The sequence below is a fragment of the Lampetra fluviatilis genome, chromosome 6 (assembly GCF_964198595.1).
Source record: "Lampetra fluviatilis chromosome 6, kcLamFluv1.1, whole genome shotgun sequence".
Taxonomy (NCBI): domain Eukaryota; kingdom Metazoa; phylum Chordata; class Hyperoartia; order Petromyzontiformes; family Petromyzontidae; genus Lampetra; species Lampetra fluviatilis.
The window spans coordinates 1,166,654-1,188,236 of NC_136280.1; the positions used below are offsets into that span (position 1 = coordinate 1,166,654).

At 57.5% G+C, this 21,583-nt stretch overlaps 1 protein-coding gene and 1 pseudogene across 1 annotated transcript in view; one reads left to right on the forward strand and one right to left on the reverse strand.

The window, feature by feature from the left end:
- LOC144932997 (polypeptide N-acetylgalactosaminyltransferase 9-like) overlaps positions 1–1,969 on the reverse strand; it is a 37,666-nt gene extending 35,697 nt beyond the window's left edge. The window contains 3 exon segments of the mRNA XM_078857419.1: positions 121–201; positions 1,074–1,213; positions 1,550–1,969. The gene's annotated coding sequence lies outside the window, so the exon portion shown is untranslated.
- Positions 1,970–11,165: 9,196 nt separating this feature from the next.
- LOC144932943 (CCA tRNA nucleotidyltransferase 1, mitochondrial pseudogene) lies at positions 11,166–20,915 on the forward strand (annotated as a pseudogene).
- The last annotated feature ends 668 nt before the right edge of the window (positions 20,916–21,583 follow it).

Consider the following 21,583-nt stretch of genomic DNA (forward strand, 5'->3'; position numbering starts at 1 on the left):
GAGCCCACGTTTTCAGCGGTGCCGGCGGCTCGGCACCCCCAGACATGCGAGCCGCACGGCCACCCCGCGTCCCTCCGTCTCCCTGTGACAAATACACGATTCGTCTGCCCGTGTGCTCACCTCGCCGCACTGCCACTGCGCGTCTCACCGATGTTCACGCGCGCGAGGACAGCGGTCGGAATCCTCCTTCACCGGGGCGTCCTACACACGCACACGCACACACGCACGGGCACAGCGATGAACAAATCCACGTGCACGTGCCATGACATTGCGTACTCAGCCCGTGGTCCGTCCACTGCTGGATGGATGCCTCGCGGGTGCAGTGTTCGCGCACGTGGTCCGCGTCTCGGCGACACGGAGCGGTTTCCTACCCCCTCCGTGTACGCAACGGTGGTGGCGGTGGTGGTGGTGGCGATGGTGGTGGCGGTGGTGGTGGTGGTGGCGATGGTGGTGGCGGTGGTGGTGGTGGCGGTGGTGGTGGCGGCGGCGGTGGCGGCGGCGGTGGCGGCGGCGGTGGCGGCGGTGGTGACGGGAGAAGCAGAATTGGACGGAAATCCGCAACGGCGCTGATCGTCATTCCGTAGCGCGGAGGTGGTGGTGGCGGTGATGGTGGTGGTGGCGGTGGTGATGTGGGGCGACGCGGACGAGTCCGTGAGGGATGGAGACGACGTGGGGAGGCCGGACGTTCATTCAGCAGTGGATAGGCCGTGGTGGTGATGATCCTGCAGCGGTTGTCGATTCTGCTGATGCTGCGGTTGATGCTAATCGTGGTGCTGCTGCTGCTGATGACGAGAGGACTGATGCCGATACTGCTGATGATGACGCTGATGATGAAGCTGCCGCCGCTGCTGCTAATGATGCTTCTGCCACTGCCGCCGCTGCTGATTACGACGACGATGCTGATGATGATGACGGCGACAATGCTGCTGCTGCTGTTGTGACGCTGCTACTGCTTCAGCCGCTACCGCTGCTGCTGCTACTGACGGTGCTGCTGCTGCTGCCGCTGCTGCTGCTACCGCACAGATTCACAATCGAGCCGAGCCGAGCACTGTAGGAGACATTTGCCGCCCTACGTGAGAATCTGTGGAGCTCGCCGCGTCCGTCCAGTGGATCTGCGCCCTCCTCCTCCCCTCCTCCTCCTCGCCTCCGCCACCGCCTCCGCGTTTGCCACTCGACTCGGCCGGCCATGCGAGGACGCTCGGCAGCGTTCGAGCTACGAGCGACGGGAAGGAAGCGATGGCGACTGCGAGCGACCGAGGGAGGAGACCGTCACCGCTGCTCGCTCGGTGACGAACCGCATGTCTCTCGGTGCGTCTCGGTGCGTGTGCGCACGTGTGTGTGTGTACGGTGTGTGTGCACGCGTGCGCGCCTGTGTGTGTACGGTGTGCGTGCGTGCGCGCCTGTGTGTGTGCGTGCGCGCGTGTGTGCGGTGTGTGCGTGTGCGTGCCCGCGTCGTGTAATGCGCAGGCGTGTTAGCGTGCTATGTGCATCGTGCATTGATGTCCTTGCGCGCTGGTGTGTGAGTGCGTGCGTGTGCGTGCGTGCGTACTTGCGTGTGTCTGAGCGAAGGCGGGTCCTTAACCCTCCCACTCCTACCCGGCTGATCTCTCCCTCCCTTCGTCTCTCCGTCTCTCTCTCTCCCCCTCACCTCACTCCCTCCTTCCCCCCATCTCTTTCTCTCCATCTCACCATCCCTGCCGCCTTCTGGCTGCTTCCAGCTCCGCTCTCTCATCTCATCTTTGCTCCACCCCCCCCCCTCGTCTATCCCTCGTTCCTTGTCCCTCTCTCCTCCCTCCTCCACAACCTTCTTCTCCATGAATCTCCTGCCTCCTCTCTCCTCAATCCCTCTTCTCTCTCCTCCCTCCATCCACACCCTCCCCCTTCCCTCCTCCACCCTTGCTCCGCGACCACTCCATCTCGATCCCGGCAATAGACCTACGCCGTGCGTGTTGTAGGTGGTGTTGTGTGATTGGGGGGGGGTCTGTGGGGAGAAATAAATTGGGGGGAGGGGGGGGTGAGTCAATGCAATGGATGGAGAGGGGCGGGGCTGTGCTGGATGCGGGCTCCTTGTGCATCGCGGTGGGAGACGCGGGAGGGAGGAGAAGGGAGGAGCATCGCTGCGGTCGCTGCGGTTACGCGCCGATGATGGATGTGACGCGGTCTGGACACGGGGCTGTTCACGGGACCACGGGGAGAGCGGGGGGCTCCTGCTGCTCCCGCTGCCCCCGCTGCCCACCCTGTCCCTCTAAAGCCCGCCCCCCTTACAGACTCCCCCCCCACGTCCCTCAGTGCGTCCACTCGCCCCCGCCGCTGGGCAATCCCGGGTCGCTATGAGCACGCACCTTGAATCAAGTGGAAGGCAGCTTGTGTGTGTGTGTTGGATGTGTGTGTGTTGGATGTGTGTGTGTGTGTTGGATGTGTGTGTGTGTGTTGGATGTGTGTGTGTGTGTTGGATGTGTGTGTGTGTGTTGGATGTGTGTGTGTGTGTTGGATGTGTGTGTTGGATGTGTGTGTGTGTGTTGGATGTGTGTGTGTGTTGGATGTGTGTGTGTGGGTTGGCTGTGTGTGTGTGTGTGTTGGATGTGTGTGTGTGTTGGATGTGTGTGTGTGGGTTGGCTGTGTGTGTGTGTGTGTTGGATGTGTGTGTGTGTTGGATGTGTGTGTGTTTTGGTGTGCGTCTGTGTGTGTCGTTTCACGGCCAACACCAGTGACGATTATCTGAACCGGTCCTCGGCCTCCCCCTAGGTCGACTCAACCTCAAATGAGTACCCCCGTGCGATGTGTAAACATCGCCACCCCTTTGTGTGCCGTGCCGGCCTTCCTCAACAATCTGTTCAGGCTACACGGGGGACTCTTCGTGCTCGCGCCGTGTTGATGGTAGGGGGTGCTTGGCCATACTTCACGACGCCGGTGGTCAGTGCGAGGGGGGGGGTGACGAGGGGGGTACGGGACCAGTTCAGAGGTCGCTCCTCGCCAGGGAGGTCGCTACCTCCCTGGTGCGCTCCTCGCCCGCATGCGCGATTCCACCACCGGGTCCCCAGCGGAGTGAGCGACTAATCTCGGTTTTTATCTTTTACCCGGTGAGGCCCCACTGAGCTGCCGTGTAGCTCAGAGGCCACGTGGCTATCACAAGTGATAGATCGACGAAGTGGCCTATCATCGTGTGGAAATTTACAGCAGCCAAAGACTCTGAACGCGTGATGTTGATTCTAAATGTGGAGGCAAAAAGCGGAAGACCCGGAGAAAAATCTACGCGACCACGGTGAGAGAGACACGCAAACTCCAAATATAGAACAGGCGTCAGGGTCTAACTCACGACCTCCTGTAGACCAGGCGAGGTAGTTAACATCTCGCCGCCCTTGCGCCCTCCAGTGATTGACCCCCGCCTCCTTCTCTCGCTCGTTATATTGTTTACGGAAACGTGCCCCGTGCATACGAGGGTGTGTGAGTGTGTGTTGTGCACAGGTGGTGCATCGGCCAATCATCTCGGTCAACCCATGGCACCTGCTGGCTGCTGTCCCGTGACCTCCTGCCAGGGGGCGTTCAACAACTTAACGTGGCCTTAAAGCGCACCTAGCCTGGCACAAAGTGGCGAATGGCGGTTGTTGTGTTACATTCAGTGATGGTCGTGACAGGATTCACCACCATAGGTTGTGATTCTGTTAAGGGGAAGTTACCGCGTGTGGTGGAGTTGAATAAATGTATTGCCTCCAAGTCTACGTCTGTGACTCAGTTGAACTCATTACAACTGGTGTCGGAAGTGGCCAAACATTATTTTGTCAGTAAGATAGGCCGAGTTAGGTGATGCTTACGCGACGCAGACTACATACCAGGAAGTTGTTGGAGGACGAGGACGACGAAGGCATTATTCCTCAGACAGTGCCGTGGATGGCGACCCCGGAGAAAAGGGAGTGAGGCGCCGTCGGCGGAGCATCGCAACGACCATCTCAGCGACAGCTCACCGCCGTTGGGGAAAGAGCGCCGCACGTTCCGCACCCGCCTCGCGGAACTCCTAGAGGCCGTAGCTGCGGTGGTCGCTTAACTCGACCGTGAAGAGCCAGCGGTGGAGGAGAGAGCACCGGAGCTGTGCGTGGTCGAGCATCCCGTCGCCGTTTCCCGCCAGCGGGAAAGCTCCATGGCGCAGCCCGCGCATGCGGCCGCCATTTTGTTCGAGTTCGCATGTTGAGATTCCATCCCTCAGGCGACGTCGACCTTTTGTTAAAGAATTTTCAGCCGCCGGAGGCGACTGGGTGGCCTTCAAGCGCCGGTTCCAGACGAACTGCGACTTGGCGGGGTGGACGGAAGCGCTGAGAGCGCTGCCCGCCGCGCTTGACGACGACGCCTTGGCGGCGTTTCACACCATCCCACCGTCGGAGAGGGCCACGCTACAACAAGCCTTTGCTGAAGTGGCGGCAATCTACGAACCGCTATCAAACGTTCGCCATAAGTTAGCTGCGCGGAGGAGGGGGGAGGGCGAGAGGCCCCTCGCCTTCCATAGTGCACTATTGGCGCGAGCGAAGGCTGCCTTCCCGAAGATGGACTACGACGGAGTCGACTCGCTGGTCCTCGAGAGATTGATGACGTTGGCGAAGGACCTCAACATCGTCCTGCCGGCCGTCGACCAAGACGATTTGTCTTCTCTCAAGGCTGCAAGATGCATCCAGGCGCACCTGCTCTTGCAACGACATAAGGGGTTGGCAGCGTCTACCGCTACTACGTGTTGTTGTATTCTCTTCCCTTCTCTCTCTTCCTTTGTGTTCGCCTATTGTTGTTCTGTACTTCTGTCCCCTTCCCCCGTTTGTCTTTGTATATATTGTATATATGGGATGGGGTATTTATTTGTTGAGGCACACTAAGAGGCTTTGTCGTATTGTTGAGGGGGAGTTGACAGCCGGGATGGCTGAGTTCTACGAGGGGGGGGGGGGGTGATGTAGTGACATCGCGGGATGTCAACGAGCAGTGCCGGCCCTAGAGAGGCACGGCGTGTGGTGTAACGACATCGCGGATACCACAGTGGTGTGGGTGTAGTACCGGCCCTAGAGGGGCCCGGTGAGCGCTGATTGATAGCGCTGGATGGCACCACGCTTTGCGTGCAGTGCCAACCCTACAGGACAGGGTGTGTGAGTGCCGGCCGAGGGATGAGGTTACTCAACTCGGGAGGACACGTGACCAGTTAAGTCTACAGAGGGGCCCCCAGAGGGGCTGGGAGAGGTCACGTGATTGGGACCCAGATTCTTCCCGAGGATTCTGGAAGGTGGTCGTGGCCAAGGGCGGAGCCGGCCACGCCCACAGAGAATAGAAGCCGGGTCCCGTGAGGGACCGGGGTTGTTGTTGTTGTTCATCCTGGAAGAAACCTTCGTCTACGTTCTACGTTCAACGAGTCTCCAAAACATGGACCTAGACCCAAGCTGTTGGTCTCGGTCTGTAGCAGCAGTTACGTAGTAACTAGTGTAGTAACTAGTGTAGTAACTAGTGTAGTAACTAGTGTAGTAACTAGTGTAGTAACTAGTGTAGTGTAGTAACTAGTGTAGTAATTAGTGTAGTTAGCCTGGTTGTCACCACCATAGGTTGTTATTCTGCTAAGGGGAAGTTGCCCCGTGTGTCGGAGTCTACGTCTGCGACTCAGTTGAACCGATTACACATTGATTAAGGGTGTCACTCACAGCCCACGGTGGGGGTGGGCACAGCCCAGAGTGGGGGGGGGGGGCACAGCCCAGCGTGGGGGGGGAGGCACAGCCCAGAGTGGGGGGGGTGGGCACAGCCCAGAGTGGGGGGGGGGGGGCACAGCCCAGAGTGGGGGGGGTGGGCACAGCCAGGGGGGGGGCACAGCCCAGCGTGGGAGGGGGGGCACAGCCCAGAGTGGGGGGGGGCACAGCCCAGCGTGGGGGGGGGGGGGCACAGCCCAGAGTGGGGGGGGCACAGCCCAGCGTGGGGGGGGGGCACAGCTCAGAGTGGGGGGATGGGCACAGCCCAGAGTGGGGGGGGGGGGGGGGCACAGCCCAGAGTGGGGGGATGGGCACAGCCCAGAGTGGGGGGATGGGCACAGCCCAGAGTGGGGGGGGGCACAGCCCAGCGTGGGGGGGGCACAGCCCAGCGTGGGGGATGGGCACAGCCCAAAATGGGGGGGGGGGGCACAGCCCAGAGTGGGGGGGGCACAGCCCAGAGTGGGGGGGGGGGCACAGCCCAGCGTGGGGGGGGGGGGGGTCACAGCCCAGAGTGGGGGGGGGGGGGGCACAGCCCAGCGTGGGGGGGGGTGGGGCACAGCTCAGAGTGGGGGGATGGGCACAGCCCAAAGTGGGGGGGGGGCACAGCCCAGAGTGGGGGGATGGGCACAGCCCAGAGTGGGCGGGGGCACAGCCCAGCGTGGGGGGTGGGCACAGCCCAGGGGGGGGGGGGGTGCGGCACAGCCCAGAGTGGGGGGGTGGGCACAGCCCAGAGTGGGGGGGGGGGCACAGCGCGCAAACCGCTCCATTACCGCAGAACGCACCCCGCCACAAAACCCATGTGCCGTGATGTCGCGTGCGAGTGGACGAGTGTGTCCATGTATATGTGTGTATGTGTGTGTGTATGTGTGTGTATGTGTGTGTGTATGTGTGTATGTGTGTGTATGTGTGTGTGTATGTGTGTGTATGTGTGTGTATGTGTGTGTGTATGTGTGTGTGTGTATGTGTGTGTATGTGTGTGTATGTATGTGTGTGTATGTGTGTGTGTGTATGTGTGTGTGTATGTGTGTGTGTATATGTGTGTATGTATGTGTGTGTATGTGTGTGTGTATGTGTGTGTGTATGTGTGTATGTGTGTGTGTATGTGTGTGTATGTGTGTGTATGTGTGTGTATGTGTGTGTGTGTGTATGTGTGTATGTATGTGTGTGTATGTGTGTATGTATGTGTATGTATGTGTGTATGTGTGTGTGTATGTGTGTGTGTATGTGTGTGTATGTGTGTATGTATGTGTGTGTATGTGTGTGTATGTGTGTGTGTATGTGTGTATGTGTGTGTGTATGTGTGTGTGTATGTGTGTGTATGTGTGTGTATATGTGTGTGTGTATGTGTGTGTATGTGTGTGTGTATGTGTGTATGTATGTGTGTGTATGTGTGTGTATGTGTGTATAGTGTTAGCGGTTAGCGCTCTGCGCTACGAACCTGGCGACCAGAGTTCGATACCCGCTCTCATGGCCAACATCAATGACGATTATCTGAATCGGGCCTGGGCCTCCCCTAGGTAGACTTAGCCTCAAATGAGTACCTGGTGCGGTGTGTAAACATCGCAATTATGTTAAGTGTGGCCAGAGGAGACTCGTGAAGGACGCTCATGGGGCAGTTTGAAGCAGTCGCCCTCCAGCAACAACGGAGGGCAGAGGAGCGATGCTCACGAGTGGAGCGCCGGTGGCGAAGATGCGGCAAGTTGGCACAGCTGACGGTGCATCGACCGGTCATCTCAGTCAGCCAACCCATGGCACCTGCTGGATCTGTCCCGAGACCTGCACCTAGCCTGGCACAGTAGAGGAGTACACCTGGTGTGCATCGACCAGTCATCTCAGTCAGCCAACCCATGGCACCTGCTGGGTCTGTCCCGAGACCTCATCCTGTCAGCAGCGAGCCTTCGACAATTCACGTGGCCTCAAAGTGCACCTGGCCTGGCACAGGCGACGTGGTGACGTCACCGCCACTTAATGGTGGAATGACGTCTATTGGTATTATGTTGAACCTCTTTCGCACCGTACGTAGCCGACCGTGCTAATCTGGAGGTGGGGTTTCCATGCTCCTCTCACCCGCACGGTTAAATACGGGGCATGGAGACTGAGCGTGCAGGTGAAACAGGAGCAGATGGGCCGGGAGGGCATGGGCCTCTCATTGGCAACCCCCACCACCACCACCTCCCCCAGCCCTCCCCTCCTCCACGCCTCCATCGCGTGTGGCTCCTGTTGCTGTTGTTGTGTCCCACGTCGTTTTCAAACAGACCTCTTTGACTCCCATGCTGATGGACGTAGGCCTCGTTCGTGGGGGTCGTTTGACCATACTTCACCACGCTTAATAACTAAGCAGATAATAGTCACTCATTCTTCCCATATCTCGTCCCCGCACGTAAAACGCACGTTTGTGTTTCTACGCACGCCATCAGCGTCTTCTTCCTGGGAGGGGAAATTTCGTAGGAGCAATAATTGATTCAACGTCGGTAAAACTCTGGACCGGTTCTAACATTCAGCGTCTCGTCAGCAGTCAGGCTTGGCTGTAAGACAGTGCGCGTGGATCTATGATGGTGGGGATTGCCCCAGATGCACCCCCAGGCACAACTCTCCGTTCTTCCCACGTATTCTGACCTTGCCAGACATTGCGAAACCTCACCGCGAGATGTGACGCATTGTGGTTTTATTATGCGCCACGAACCTATCGGACATCGATTAAGAGGAGACACCGTGGGGGGGGGGGGGCGATCTGAAGCCAGTAAAGATATCGGATCGCCAGCAAGCCCTGCTCCAGACCCTGAACGCGATTTGCCAGGAAGACAAATCTCTCCTGCAGTGAAAGAACATCACAAATCCCACACAGCTGGTGAACGGTGGTACAAGGGGGAATGAAATGAGTTCGATGCCACGTGTGTGTGGGGGGGGGGGTCTCTCTCCTGATGCGGCTCCTGCGTTGAGTCAACCAGACGGGAATGCCTGGAAGGGGATATGAAACCCCTCAGGGTCCCGGCGGGAGTGACACTCGCCCTAAGGGCGACCCCCACGGCTTACCCTCCACAACCTCCGCCATTCAAGCCGGGGGGGGGGGGCACCCCAATATTACACACCCCCCCCCACCACAATAGAGGTTTTTGGGTGAGATCGCGTAAATATGAATGCGTCGTTAAACCCGCCACCACCCGACACAGCCGATTGTCAAGGCGTGTCACGAAACGTGCCAATTCCGTGACAACCCTTACTAATCGGCTGTGTCGGGTGGCGCCGGGTTTAACGACACATTTCTAGCCGGGCGATCTGACCCAAACAACCTCTGTCATGGATGATATTGGTCGCGAAAGCCCCCGGCTGCTGCCGCTGCTGCTGGGTGTTAAAAAACACCCCACCCCCCTTTTACTTTGACCCCTCCCCCTTCCCCCCTACGCTAGAGAACAAAGCGATTGTTCTCCCGGCGCTATTATTCTCTGGCCTACCTCCCCCTGATTGCCCCCCCCTCCCACCATTAATCAGGACGAGTCGAGTACATGGGGGGCTGGCACAGCACAGTGCAAGGGCCCCCCACACTCTCGGCTAGATTAGAATTCGACGCAAAACCCATCCAGTACACGACTCTACATGATCATTGCATCCGATCTACGAGTTTTGCTGGCTGCTCTCCTGCCTCGAATCCTCTCCGCACGGCTGGCACGCGGGTGCAGTGACGTCACAGGGAACATCTGCGTGATGACGTCACCCGCAAGCTGCTGGCTTCATCGCCTGAATGCGTCACTGTAGGTGGCTGCTTTGCGTCTACAGCAGCAGCAGCCGTACGCAAGAAGAATAAGAAGACAGAAGCGACCGTAGTAATGTCACGGAGTCCGCTACTGTCAAGCGGTTGCCTTCTTCACCAGTCCCCCCCACACCCCACACACCTGAGCCCCCACCCCGCTGCGTAGCCCCGGGTAATCCACACTGAGCGCGTGATGGTACCTGAAGTCTCCGGTGCTAATCTGTATGCGCGCGGGTCCTGCGCTGGGGCTGTAAGCTCATCACCAATGGCCAAGAGCGCACAAAGCATAGCCCCCCACCACCTCCCCCACGGGGTCTCTCAACTCGCTCTTGACGAGGTGAAACGTGGCACGCAGCGCATTCACCCCTGAGCGCATTAAACTGATTCCTCCCTGTTTAATCGTGCTATTCATTGCAGAAGATGATGATGATGATGATCTGCCTGGGAGAGGCACGTCGCTGGGGCGTGCGACGCGCAATGTGTCGGAGGGTCCTGCTGCTGCTGCTGGTACGTCGAGTTTGTATTTTTTAAGATGTGTTCAGCCACAATTAGCGGCATGAAGATGATCCGATAAGATATTCGGCAATGTATTTGGCCGCTGCTGCTGCTGCTTCTCATCCGTTTGCAGTGGTGCACAGAGAACAACAACAACAACAGTAGCTCCGACGTGTTTGTCAATAACAAAAAAAGCTGGAAAAAACACGTTTCGATTCATGTCCCTTCTCCACAGCACATAGAGAGTCCAGCGAAGTACATCGATGACATTTGAGTTTTAAAGTCGTGTTGCTATTCGAGGCCTTCTCTCCTAGAGTTAAACCTAGAGTTAAAACCGCGCACCGATTAAAATAATTTGGGTAATAAAACCACGGCGATCAACGTGGTAAGCCTCTTCGGCCAAGGCGATGGCGTCACACGTCACGCTGCGTGTGACGTCACACGGAGCGTGACGTCACACGGAGCTTGACGTGTGACGTCGTCATCACCTGGTCAATGCGATTCGGAAGGGGATCGATCAATCGTTCGCGATAATTAAAGGCGCTGCTGCATTTGTGTTGTCGTTGGAAGAAGACGCGTCCCACGTGGCACCGAGGCACGCGCACGGCAGCTCCCCGGGCACCCTCCTCGGCTCTTGGCACCCTCCGGCGAGCGCTTCCAGCGCCGCGTGCTGCCGGGCTTTGAGGTGGCCACTCCAAGTTGTCCTGAGCGTGGCACCCGTGACGGCCAATGAAGGGTAATTGCTGTTCGTGTTACGTTGTTGTTGTTGTTGTTGATAACGCGCAGTGCTGCTGCTGCTGCGAGTGAGTTCGTGAACCTGTCTGTGCGGGCCGCCTCTTGAGCTCGTTGCCTCGCCGTGGCCTCGTGCCGGCTCACCACCTCGCCGCACCCCACACCCCTGGGGGGAAGGGGGCGGGGGTGGGGGGCTCTCTGTCTGTGTGTGTGGATCGGGGGGGGGGGGGCTCTGTTCGAGGGTTCTGGGGGTCACGGTGCACGAGTGTGCAGTAGGGTTGGGTCTACAGGATTACTGGGGGACCGGAGGTCCCTGCGTGATTTCTGTGCAGACTAAATCCCGGTGGGGGGGGGGGCTATGCTGGGTCCAGGTTGCGGGGGGGGTAGTGCATAGATGTCGGTGTTGGGAGGTTTGGGGGGGCATACCTGTCGATTGTATACCCCCCCCCCCCTTCGCCCCGTCCCTTACAGGTTCGGTGGCAGAGATGTCGCAGTGATGCGAAACGTTTAGAGCGTCGGCCCATGCAGTGCGACAACGCCCTCGAAGAGCGTCTCGTCGCCAGCCGTCGGGCGTTTTCAAGGTTGCATCGCGACGCTGGTGAGCCTGGGGAGGAGTAAGTTCACTGGACCCAGCCGCCGCGTGCAGCGGATGTTGTGGAGCCGACTCGTGCTGCCTTCAGGACGCTGCATTCCCGGGTGGAGGGCCGCGCCATGAGGCTGGGCACCAGCGAGCTCCAGTGCCTCTTCACTGATGGCCTCAAAGCCATTGCCGCGCTGATTTCGGAGCACCGGCACGAGCTGCGGATTTGCGGGTGGCGCCGTGCGGGACTTGCTGAGCGGCAAACGACCTCAGGACATCGACTCGGCCACGTCCGCCACCCCGGCACAGATGAAGGAGATGTTCTCAGCGGCCGGCGTTCGCACCATCGCCGCAAGGTGCACGAGCAGAGCGTTGAGATCACGACGCTGCGAGTGGACGTGACGACGGACGGCCGCCACGCCGAGGTGGAGTTCACCACCGACTGGCAGACGGACTCTGATGGGACACTTTACGAATATTTCAACGGGATGGAGGATCAGAAAAATAAGAAGGTGCGCTTCGTAGGAGACCCAGATAAAAGCATCCAGGAAGATTATCTCCGCATCGTGCGATATTTCAGGTTTTATGGATCCGTGCACGAGCCGCAGACGCTGGCGGCGATCGAGCGCGACGCGGGCGGGCGGACTGGCATCGCGGGCGAGCGCATCTGGGTGGAGCTGAAGAAGTCGCTCATGGGACACCACGCGAGACCCCTCTTCGCTCTCATCTACGAGCTCGGCGTGGCACCACACACATGACTGCCGTGCGCCGGGAACGTAGCCCGCGCCCCGTCACGCTCCTGTCGGCGCCCCTGCGCTGCGCCGACGACGTGGGCCGGCTGGACGCGCGTCTCCGCCTCTCCAAGGACGAGCGCAACCTGGCGGCGTTCGTCGACAAGCTCCGCGGGGAGCTGCGGCCCGACGCTGACGGAGACGACCCCGCTCGGCTCCATCACGGCCTTCGTCACCGCACGGGGAGGCGACGGCGCGCGCGAGCGAGCCGCTGCTAAGCTCCCTGGGCGAGGCGGGGCCCGACGTCGAGCTGGATGGTCGGAGGCCGCCGGCCTTCCCCGTGAGCGGCCACGACCTCCGCCGGCTGGGCCTCACGTCCGGCAAGGAGCTGCAGCGCCTGGGCGCTGTCTGGCGGCGCTTGGGCTACCGGGCTGACCAGGACGCTCTGCTGGCCACCGTCCGCCAGGGCCACGAGTCGAAGTCGAGGCGGTCGCTCCCGTCGGATGCGTTTCGACTGCGCTCGTTCTACGGCTGCCGGGTTTGGTGGTACATGTTGTTTATGTCGTTTATTGTGAAAATTCGGTCACAGTTCCTATGATCACTGTTACATTGCTTTTATGGATTTATTTTGGTGATTTCGAAAATGTTTTCTGGTTTGGCCATGTTTGTTTGTTGTAGTAGTACGGAGTTAGATTGATGGCCTTAATCTAAGTTGTCTTGTGCTTGTTGTTGTTGTTTGACTTGCATCCCACTGGGATTTTGCACACAGCGTTGGTGTACGGTGCTTTTTTCTGGAATTTTTGCTGGGTTTTTTTTCCTGGATTTTCAGTTTGCACTTAGTCACGTAGTCACTTGAAGATGTTTTCTTGTTCATGTTTTTGTTTTTTGTTTGTTTCGGTTGCACCCGATTCAAGAGCCGAATGGCTCACAGGGCTATAACTCATAAATACACTTGAAAACTGTTTGTTCGTTAGTTCGTCCGCTCGTTTGTCATCTCGGTCATTGGTCGTTGGGTAACGGTGCTCAGTTTCCCCTCGGAACGGTCAGAAATGCTGTTTTTGTGGAAATGATCATTTTTTTTGGCAAACCACATTCACCGAGGAGTGGATTGAACCCCGTAGTGGATTGATCTAAATTATTAGCGTCAAAACAAACTATCGGCGGGATTGCTGTGGGTGGTGCTTTAAATCGTGGCGTGTTTTACGAGGCAAAAATCGGTGTGTTGCTGTTAAGAAGTCAGTTGTTGGGTGTATTTGTTTAAGTTAACATTTTAAAAGCACGCAAACCAGGATACACACACAGAGCTTCTCGCGGGTCAGTTGTTTGCTTTAACAAACAGAAATCATCGTGTAAACGGTGGCTGCTCGTCTGACGACGGGTGAATTTACTCTGTGACGCAAATTTTGCTGAGGGGCAGGGTGGGGTGGGATATAAAAGAAGTGTAAAAGCCGCGAGTAAAAGAGAGCGTTGACCATTACTGGCGGGCATTTGACACCCTGGGAAATCGGTGAGCAGTAATGCATGTCCCCACGCACAGGGCAACTCAAGTTCGATTCCCGTTGTGGAATAATCGGCGGTGGCGCTCGACACGGGCAAATTCAGCAATAAAGTTGATGTGCAGTGGGCTCTGGATTCAGGAAAAATATAGGGACAAAGCAAAAAGTCAGAAAAATATATTTCAATAAACATCAAAAGTTAATTTGTCTCATCTTTCATTTGACACATTCTTTGTCTCGTCTCCTGCTCGTCCCGCCACAGCTGTCTCATCTGTATCTCTGTTGTCTTCATTTCCGTCGCCTCTATCTCTTGCATATTCTGTCGCCTCGCTGCGAGTAACATGCGGACCAGTCCTGGTGGGCCCCTCCGCTCCACCAAGCCACCCTGACGAGTGTGGAGAAGTGCGGTTGGGGAGCCACCATGACCGATGACGTCTCTCTCGTGTACCAGAGAAGGAAGGAGATAGCGCTACATGTATGTTACTGCTAGGAACCACCTGGTTCCACCAGCCCACAGGGGATTAGTGTGTCCGTCCGTCGTGCATCCAAAAATGGGAGGGGTGGGGCTGGGTGGGGAGGGGCTGGGTGGGGAGGGTAGGGAAAGGCTGGGTGGGGAGGGGCTGGGTGGGGAGGGGAGGGTGGGGAGGGGCTGGGTGAGGAAGGGCTGGTCACCCCGTGGTGCCCTTATAAAACTCAACGTTTAACCTACTCACGCCGGCTTGTGCCCGCCCTCACAGTCGGCCATACTTGCGGAATACACCACGCCGCCGTTGACTCTGGCCATTGACCGAGCAACCCAACGTTCCTACCAGCTCCCTCCGCAGGAATGTGTTGGGATGCGTGTTGGACGCATTTCGCACCACCGTAAGTAGCCGACCGTGCTCATCGGAGGTGTGGGGTGAGCAAGGGAAACAAACTAAAGACAAAGCAGATATGACGTGGGGGAGGGAGGCCTTCATCCGGCAGTAAATTGACGAAGGAGCTACACACATCATCATCATGATGCGTGTCTGCCTCCTCTTAACCTCTTAACCTCTTAACTTCTTAACCTCTTAACCTGTCGTGGGGGGAGATGTGTACCGTCACGGGACTGTGCCGGGCTTCTGGGAGGTGGATGAGGAGGGGGGGGGGGCATTGCTGGGGTGTGTGGGTCGAGCGAATGCATAAGTCTCTCGCACAGGTCAGTCGTCCCCCCTGAGTCAATGTGCCTTGACCAATATTTACCTATCAGTAAGCTCATGTAAATATTATGGCTCATGTCTGCACACTGAGAGTGAACCAAACAGGATAGGATTGCATCGAAAACCATCCACGGTTCAGTAAGGCGTGTGGCGTTCAGTCGCCGATACCTGCATAACAACACGTGTATAAGATTGTGTGTATATAGTTTGCCGTACTTGGATAGATTCTAGTGGCTACAGTAATTATAATGTGGGTTCTGTTATGCGCTACATCTTTGTGGGTTTTTGTTGTATTTTACGTGTGAAACTGATGTACAGAAAGCCCCTTTGGCAATCCACTGCCGGATGAAGTCCACTCCACGCCGTGTCAGTCACAGAGATCGTTACACCGTGCGTGGTGACGGTGTGAATATACGATTGTTGGGTAATTGTCAGGAGTGTTTCACGTGGTTTGTTTTGGTATTCATCCTGAGACTTCTGATGCGTAATTCATCCGGGGCTGTACTTGAGATTTTTAAATAAATTAAGAAACCTAAAAAAAACAGGAGAGAGGGGAGAGAGGAGAGGGGGAGAGAGGAGAAAGAAAGGGAAGAGAGAGGGAGAGAGAGGGAGAGAGAGGGAGAGAGAGAGTATTGAGCTCTCCCCGTTCGGGCTGCTCGCTAATGAATTGGAATTGGCCGGCCCATTAGCGGAGCGCGCGGTCCGGCCGCGAGGAGACATCATCAACCGCGACGGGTCACGCGTTGTGAGCGCATTCATTCATTTATTCATTCCCGTACTTCAATATATATACAGTACTTTTAATTCAACAACGTATTCATGTTAGTTATCATTCATTCAATCGTACCCATTTGTTCGTGGTTTCACACGTGGGGTTTGTGAATGTCATCGTTTCATCAAAATATTAATTCGCGTACCTCGTTCTTTTTTATTCATTCACCTACACCGTACATTTATTCGTGTAATTTGTTTCAACCTCCCCGGGTCAACAGCTGCCCACTCATCCACTGCCCTGCCCTGGCTTGACACCCCACCACCCCCACCAACTCTCCCCCAGCCCCCAGCCCCCCACACCCCGCCCCCCGGCCCACTTATCCTGGGGGTCGCGCCCTCGGAAACCCAACTCCCCGTGAAACATTTACCCGACGGGGCGAAGCTGTGTGTTCCCCTCCAGCAGCGGATAGAGGATGGCTCGCAGTGCGACACCCGATAGACCCTCGGATGAAGTATGCAGAGCCGGTGCCGGGTTTTCTCCGGTTCTCGAGTTCCCTGGCGCGCTCCTTCATTAGCGGGATTGGGCAAACAGTGGCCCGTCGTGGAGCGGGGAAATCTCCCGGTTCAAAGAGACCCCGGCGGCTTTTGCAAGGAGAGAGAAACGCGATCAAGAGGTGGGGTTGTTTTTGTTGGGTGAGATCGCGTGGATATCAAATGTGTCGTGCAACCCGCCACCACCACCCCGACACAGCCAATTAGTAAGGGTTGTCACGTAAACAGAACGTGTCTGTGAGTTAATCACCCACACATCGCTGTGCCGAGGGGGTAACTCATCGGCACGGTGTGTGGATGGTTTGACGGCATCATTCACATCAACGCGATCTCAACAAAAACAACCCCAACATTCACTCTGCACGATATTGGTCGAGGCATTAAAAGACAACGATTGCCGGGACACCGCAGGGCGCGGCAATTGTTGAGGTGCCACAGTAGCGAGATGTTGACTACCTCGCCCGGTATGCAGGAGGTCGTGGGTTCAATCTCGACCCTGACGCTGCTGTATATTTGGAGTTTGTGTGTCACTCTCCCCGTGGTCGCGTGGATTTATCTCCGGGTCCTCCGGGTTTTCCCTCCACATTTAGAATCAACATCACCACGCGTTTAGAGTCTTTGGTTGCTGCTATAACTTTCCAACATGATAAGCTACTTCGTTGAGTTATACTGGTCGGAACCTCCTGGTTACACCAGCCCACAGGGGATTATTGTGTCCGTCCGTCCGTCGTGCAGGGAGGGGCTGGGTGGAGAGGGTGAGGAGGAGCTGGGTGGGGAGGGTGGGGCTGGGTGGGGGGTGGGAGGGATGTGGCTGGGTGGGGAGGGGCTGGTCACCCCGTGGTGCCCTTATAAAACTCAACGTTTAACCTACTCACGCCGGCTTGTGCCCGCCCTCACAGTCGGGCATATTTGCGGAATACACCACGCCGCCGTTGACCCTGCAGGCCATTGACCGAGCAACCCAACGTTCCTACCAGCTCCCTCCGCAGCAGCAGGACAACGTGTTCATCTGCGTGGCCAGGTCGCTTCTCGAGAAGAGCCGCCTAGCACAGTGGGCCTTGCCTGATGAAATAAAAAGTCGTGAATTGAAGAGCCATGTCGCCGTGACATGTGATGCAGGACACTTTTAATTGGCGAGGCAATCACGCGACATCGTGACCACACAAATGGTAATTGCGTTCTTGTGGTTGTTGTTATTATTGGTTGGCCATAATAATCCGCGATCCGTCCACGCCTGGTGCGCTACAGATGAGAACGGAGAGCCGACTGGGAACCCAGGGGGCTTCCCTTGCGAGAAAAAATATTGCTTGGTTGATTGAGAATGGAGGGAGGTGTTCGTGGAGGAGGGAGGCTCAGTGTGTTGTGTATCTAGGTGTGAGTGACGTGTGCCGTGCCGGCCTTCATAGGTGCTACTCGCTAACAGCACTTGCCCCGACAGTCTGCTAAGGCTATACGGGGTGGGGGGGAGTCTTTGTCTTTGTGTACGCGGTAGTGCAGCGGTCAGCGCGCTGCGCTACGAACCCGGCGACCCGAGTTCGATTCCCGCTCACGGCCACCAACACCGGTGACGATTATCTGAACCGGTCCTGGGCCTCTCTGAGGTCGACTCAGCCTCAAATAAGTACCTGGTGCGGTGTGTAGTAAACCTCACCACTGGAGGGAGACAAAGGCGGCCGGGTGTGGTGTTGGCCACCCACCCGCTCGTGTGCCGTGCCGCCCTTCAAAGGTGCTCGCTAACAGCGCTTTGCCCCAAAAGAAGAGCAAGGCTATACGGGAGAGCTTTGTCTTTGTGTGTGTCAGAGTGTGGGTGTGAACAGCAGCGCGTGTGATTAGCGCGCTGCGCCACGAACCCGGCGACTCGATTTTGAGTTCCGCCCACGGCTCACATCACCCCGAGATGGATATCTGGTACGATGGATGGTGTGGACGTCTAACGCCACTAGGGAGACAAAGGCGGCCGGGCGTGATGACAGCCATGCGAACCCCCCCCCCCAGCACTTGCCCCAACAGTGTGTGAAGGCTATACGGGGGATCTTTGTTTGTTTGCACTCGAATTTCAAGACAGATGAGCCAAGTGGCTGTGAGAGCAGTATCTGGTTTCAATCCATACATACAGAGTACACACAGAGTACACACATTCCATACGTACACACAGAGCACACACACCCCATACGTACACACAGAGTACACACAGAGTACACACATACATACACACAGAGTACACACAGAGTACACGCAGAGTACACACAGAGTACACACATACATATACACAGAGTACACACAGAGTACACGCAGAGTACACACAGAGTACACACAGAGTACATACATACACACAGAGTACACACACCCCATATATACACACAGAGCACACACATCCCATACGTACACACTGAGTACACACATCCCACAGACGTCACTGGTAGGGTGATAGTGGGTACTCGTACTGTTTGCAAGACGCCTGCCCAGGGTGGAAGAGTAGGCCAAACACACCGCCACGACTCGAGACAGCCGCTGTGACGCTCTTCCCGCCAGCAGTGGAAGGAGCATGTCATTGCAGGGCCGCCCCTTTACCCGGCCTCACCGTGACTCGCGCACGACCCGTGCATGCGCGTGTGCGTCTAGGTCGACTCAGCCTCAAACGAGACACCTGGTGCGGTGTGCAAACATCGCCACTAGGGAGACAAAGGCGGCCGGGTTGTTATTGAGCCCTTTAGATAATCCACTGCTGGATGAGGGCCTCTTTACGCCGCGGCGGTCGCGAGGTTTGAGTGAAATGGTAGAGTGAGTGTGTAGGTGGGTGAGTGGGTAGATAGGTGGGTGAGTGGGTAGGTGGGTGAGTGAGTGAGTGGGTAGGTGGGTGAGTGAGTGGGTAGGTGAGTGAGTGAGTGAGTAGGTGGGTGAGTGAGTGGGTAGGTGGGTGAGTGAGTGAGTGGGTGGGTGGGTGGGTGAGTGAGTGGGTAGGTGGGTTGGTGAGTGAGTGAGTCGGTGGGTGAGTGAGTGGGTGGGTGAGTGAGTGGGTAGGTGGGCGATTGAGTGAGAGTATGTGGGTGTGAGAGTGGATGAATAGATGAGTGGGTGTGTTAATAGGTGTGTATGTGTGTGAGCGAGTGAGTTGAGTGGATGGGTGGGTGGGATAATTGAGCGAGTGAAAGATGCAAGCATTGAGCGAGCGAGTGCAGTGACACTGCGGAGTGCAGCACCACGGGAGAGAGATGGAGAAAGAGAAAGGGGGAGAAAGGGAGAGAGAGAGAGTTACGAACCCTGGGTCTCGTGGAGACGGGTCACACCATCTGTGTTGGATGTGACTGCGATTTGAAGCGCGCTTAGATTTGAGGGCCTGTCGTGCCGCGTGTCGACACACGAACGCTGCGATAACGGAGAGGGAATGTAATTCACAACGCTCGCAATTACCCCGTACAATCCGTACATCATCACAGGGAGAGAGTGGAGGGGGGGGGGCTCTTGGGTGGATTCCGGTTCGTTTCCCTGCCAATTAATTTGCACAAATCTCCGTCTAATTGTATATTTATGTTATGTTTTATTCAATGGAGGGAGGGAGGGGGGGGGAGTGGTGGCGCGGTGGTTAGCGCACGGCGCTAGGAACCCGGCCGAACATGAGTTGGATTCCCGCCCACGGCTAACGTCCGTGGCGCAGCGATGTGATACCTGAACCGGTCCCCAAGCCTCCACTCCTCCCACGTCAGCAACTTGGGGTGAAGCATGGGCGAAAAGTCTCCATGACGGACACAGCGTGAGTAAGCTTTAATCCATCCAGCAGTTGATTGACAAAGAAGGCTGTGGATTATATTATGAAATGCTGCTGATGATGATTCTGCAGCTGACAATGACTGCGATAAGCCGTGTCGGTCATGCTGCTTGGTCGTTGAGCCATACTTCACCACGTTGGCCAGTGCGAGATGGTGAATTTAGGAGACCCAAGGACCGGTTCCAATATCACGCGGGCGCCCTCCGTTATAACGGGGGCCCTTCGTTACAATGGGCACCCTCTGTTACAATGGGCGCCCGCCGTTACAATGGGCGCCCTCAGTTACAATGGGCGCCCTGCGTTACAATGGGCGCCCTCCGTTACAATGGGCGCCCTCCGTTACAATGGGCGCCCTCCGTTACAATGGGCGCCCTCCGTTACAATGGGCGCCCTGCGTTACAATGGGCGCGCTCCGTTACAATGGGCGCCCTCCGTTACAATGGGCGCCCTCCGTTACAATGGGCGCCCTCCGTTACAATGGGCGCCCTGCGTTACAATGGGCGCGCTCCGTTACAATGGGCGCCCTCCGTTACAATGGGCGCCCTGCGTTACAACGGGCGCCCTCCGTTACAATGGGCGCCCTCCGTTACAATGGGCGCCCTCCGTTACAATGGGCGCCCTGAGTTACAATGGGCGCGCTCCGTTACAATGGGCGCGCTCCGTTACAATGGGCGCGCTCCGTTACAATGGGCGCCCTCCGTTACAATGGGCGCCCTCCGTTACAATGGGCGGCCTGCGTTACAATGGGCGCGCCCCGTTACAATGGGCGCTCTCCTTTACAATGGGCGCGCTCCGTTACGAAGGGGCCGCGTTTCGCTCAACGCGTTCCCCAAATGTTAAGCGCCGCGTCGTCGCGACCTCGCGTTGCGTGAACGCCGCGGCTCAGGCGAGGACTTGCAGCGGTCCGATTACTCCCCCGAAGGTTCGGCAAGAAGAAGCGCGCAGTTCGTCCGCACGAACGGGGACGACTCCTCGAAGCGCGTGGTGGGGGCGGTGGGTGGATGGTGGGGGGGGGGTAGGTGGTGGTGGGAGGTGTTGATTGACGGGTGGGTTTGGGCGTCGACGTCCCCCCGCTCCCGCCGCCGAGCCAGCGACTCCGGCAGCCGCGGCGTCTCTGCGGTGCCACCCAGCGGCGGCGGCAGCAGCTGCCAAGCCGCGGTGAGTGGCGCCCCCATCGGCCTGGGGGTCGAGAGGGCCCCCCACGACCCCCCGTGACACGCGGCTGGCGGTAGAGCAGCGCCGATGTTGATGATCGATCCACCGCTGGATGAGGGCCTCCGCACCGCCGCTGTGCGGGGGGCCGCGGGGGCCGCTGTAACCGCGGCCTCCGCCCTTCGTGCGAAATGGGTCAGTCCCACCGAGGCGGAACGTGACGGGGGCCACGCGAGGAGGTTTGGTGACCTCGTCAAGGCGTGGGACTCGACTCCTGCATCTCTCCCCTCTATGCCCCCTTCCCCCCCCAGTACCCAACTCTCAACCCTCCAGATGATCCACAATTCGTCTGCCAGACTGCTGTCCCGCGCCCTGATGACACCTCGTCAACGTCTTCTTCATCTTCGAGATTTCCCCATGGACCTCGCCCTGCCTGCCTCTACCCTCTCATCTCACTCGACTCCTCTCAACGCACTCTCCTACCTGCGGGCCTCTGTGCGAGTCTGCGGGTCTCTGTGCGAGTTTGTAGGTCTCTGTGCGAGTCTGTGGGTCCCTGTGTGAGTTTGTGAGTCTTCGTATGAGTCTGTTGGTCTGTGTAAGTCTGTGGGTGGTCTCTGTGAGTCTATGGGTTTCTGTGCGAGTCTGTGGGATTTGTGTCTCCGAGTGAGTCTGTGGATCTGTGTGTCGAGTCGATGGGTATCTGTGAGCGTGTGGGTCTCTGTGTGAAAGTC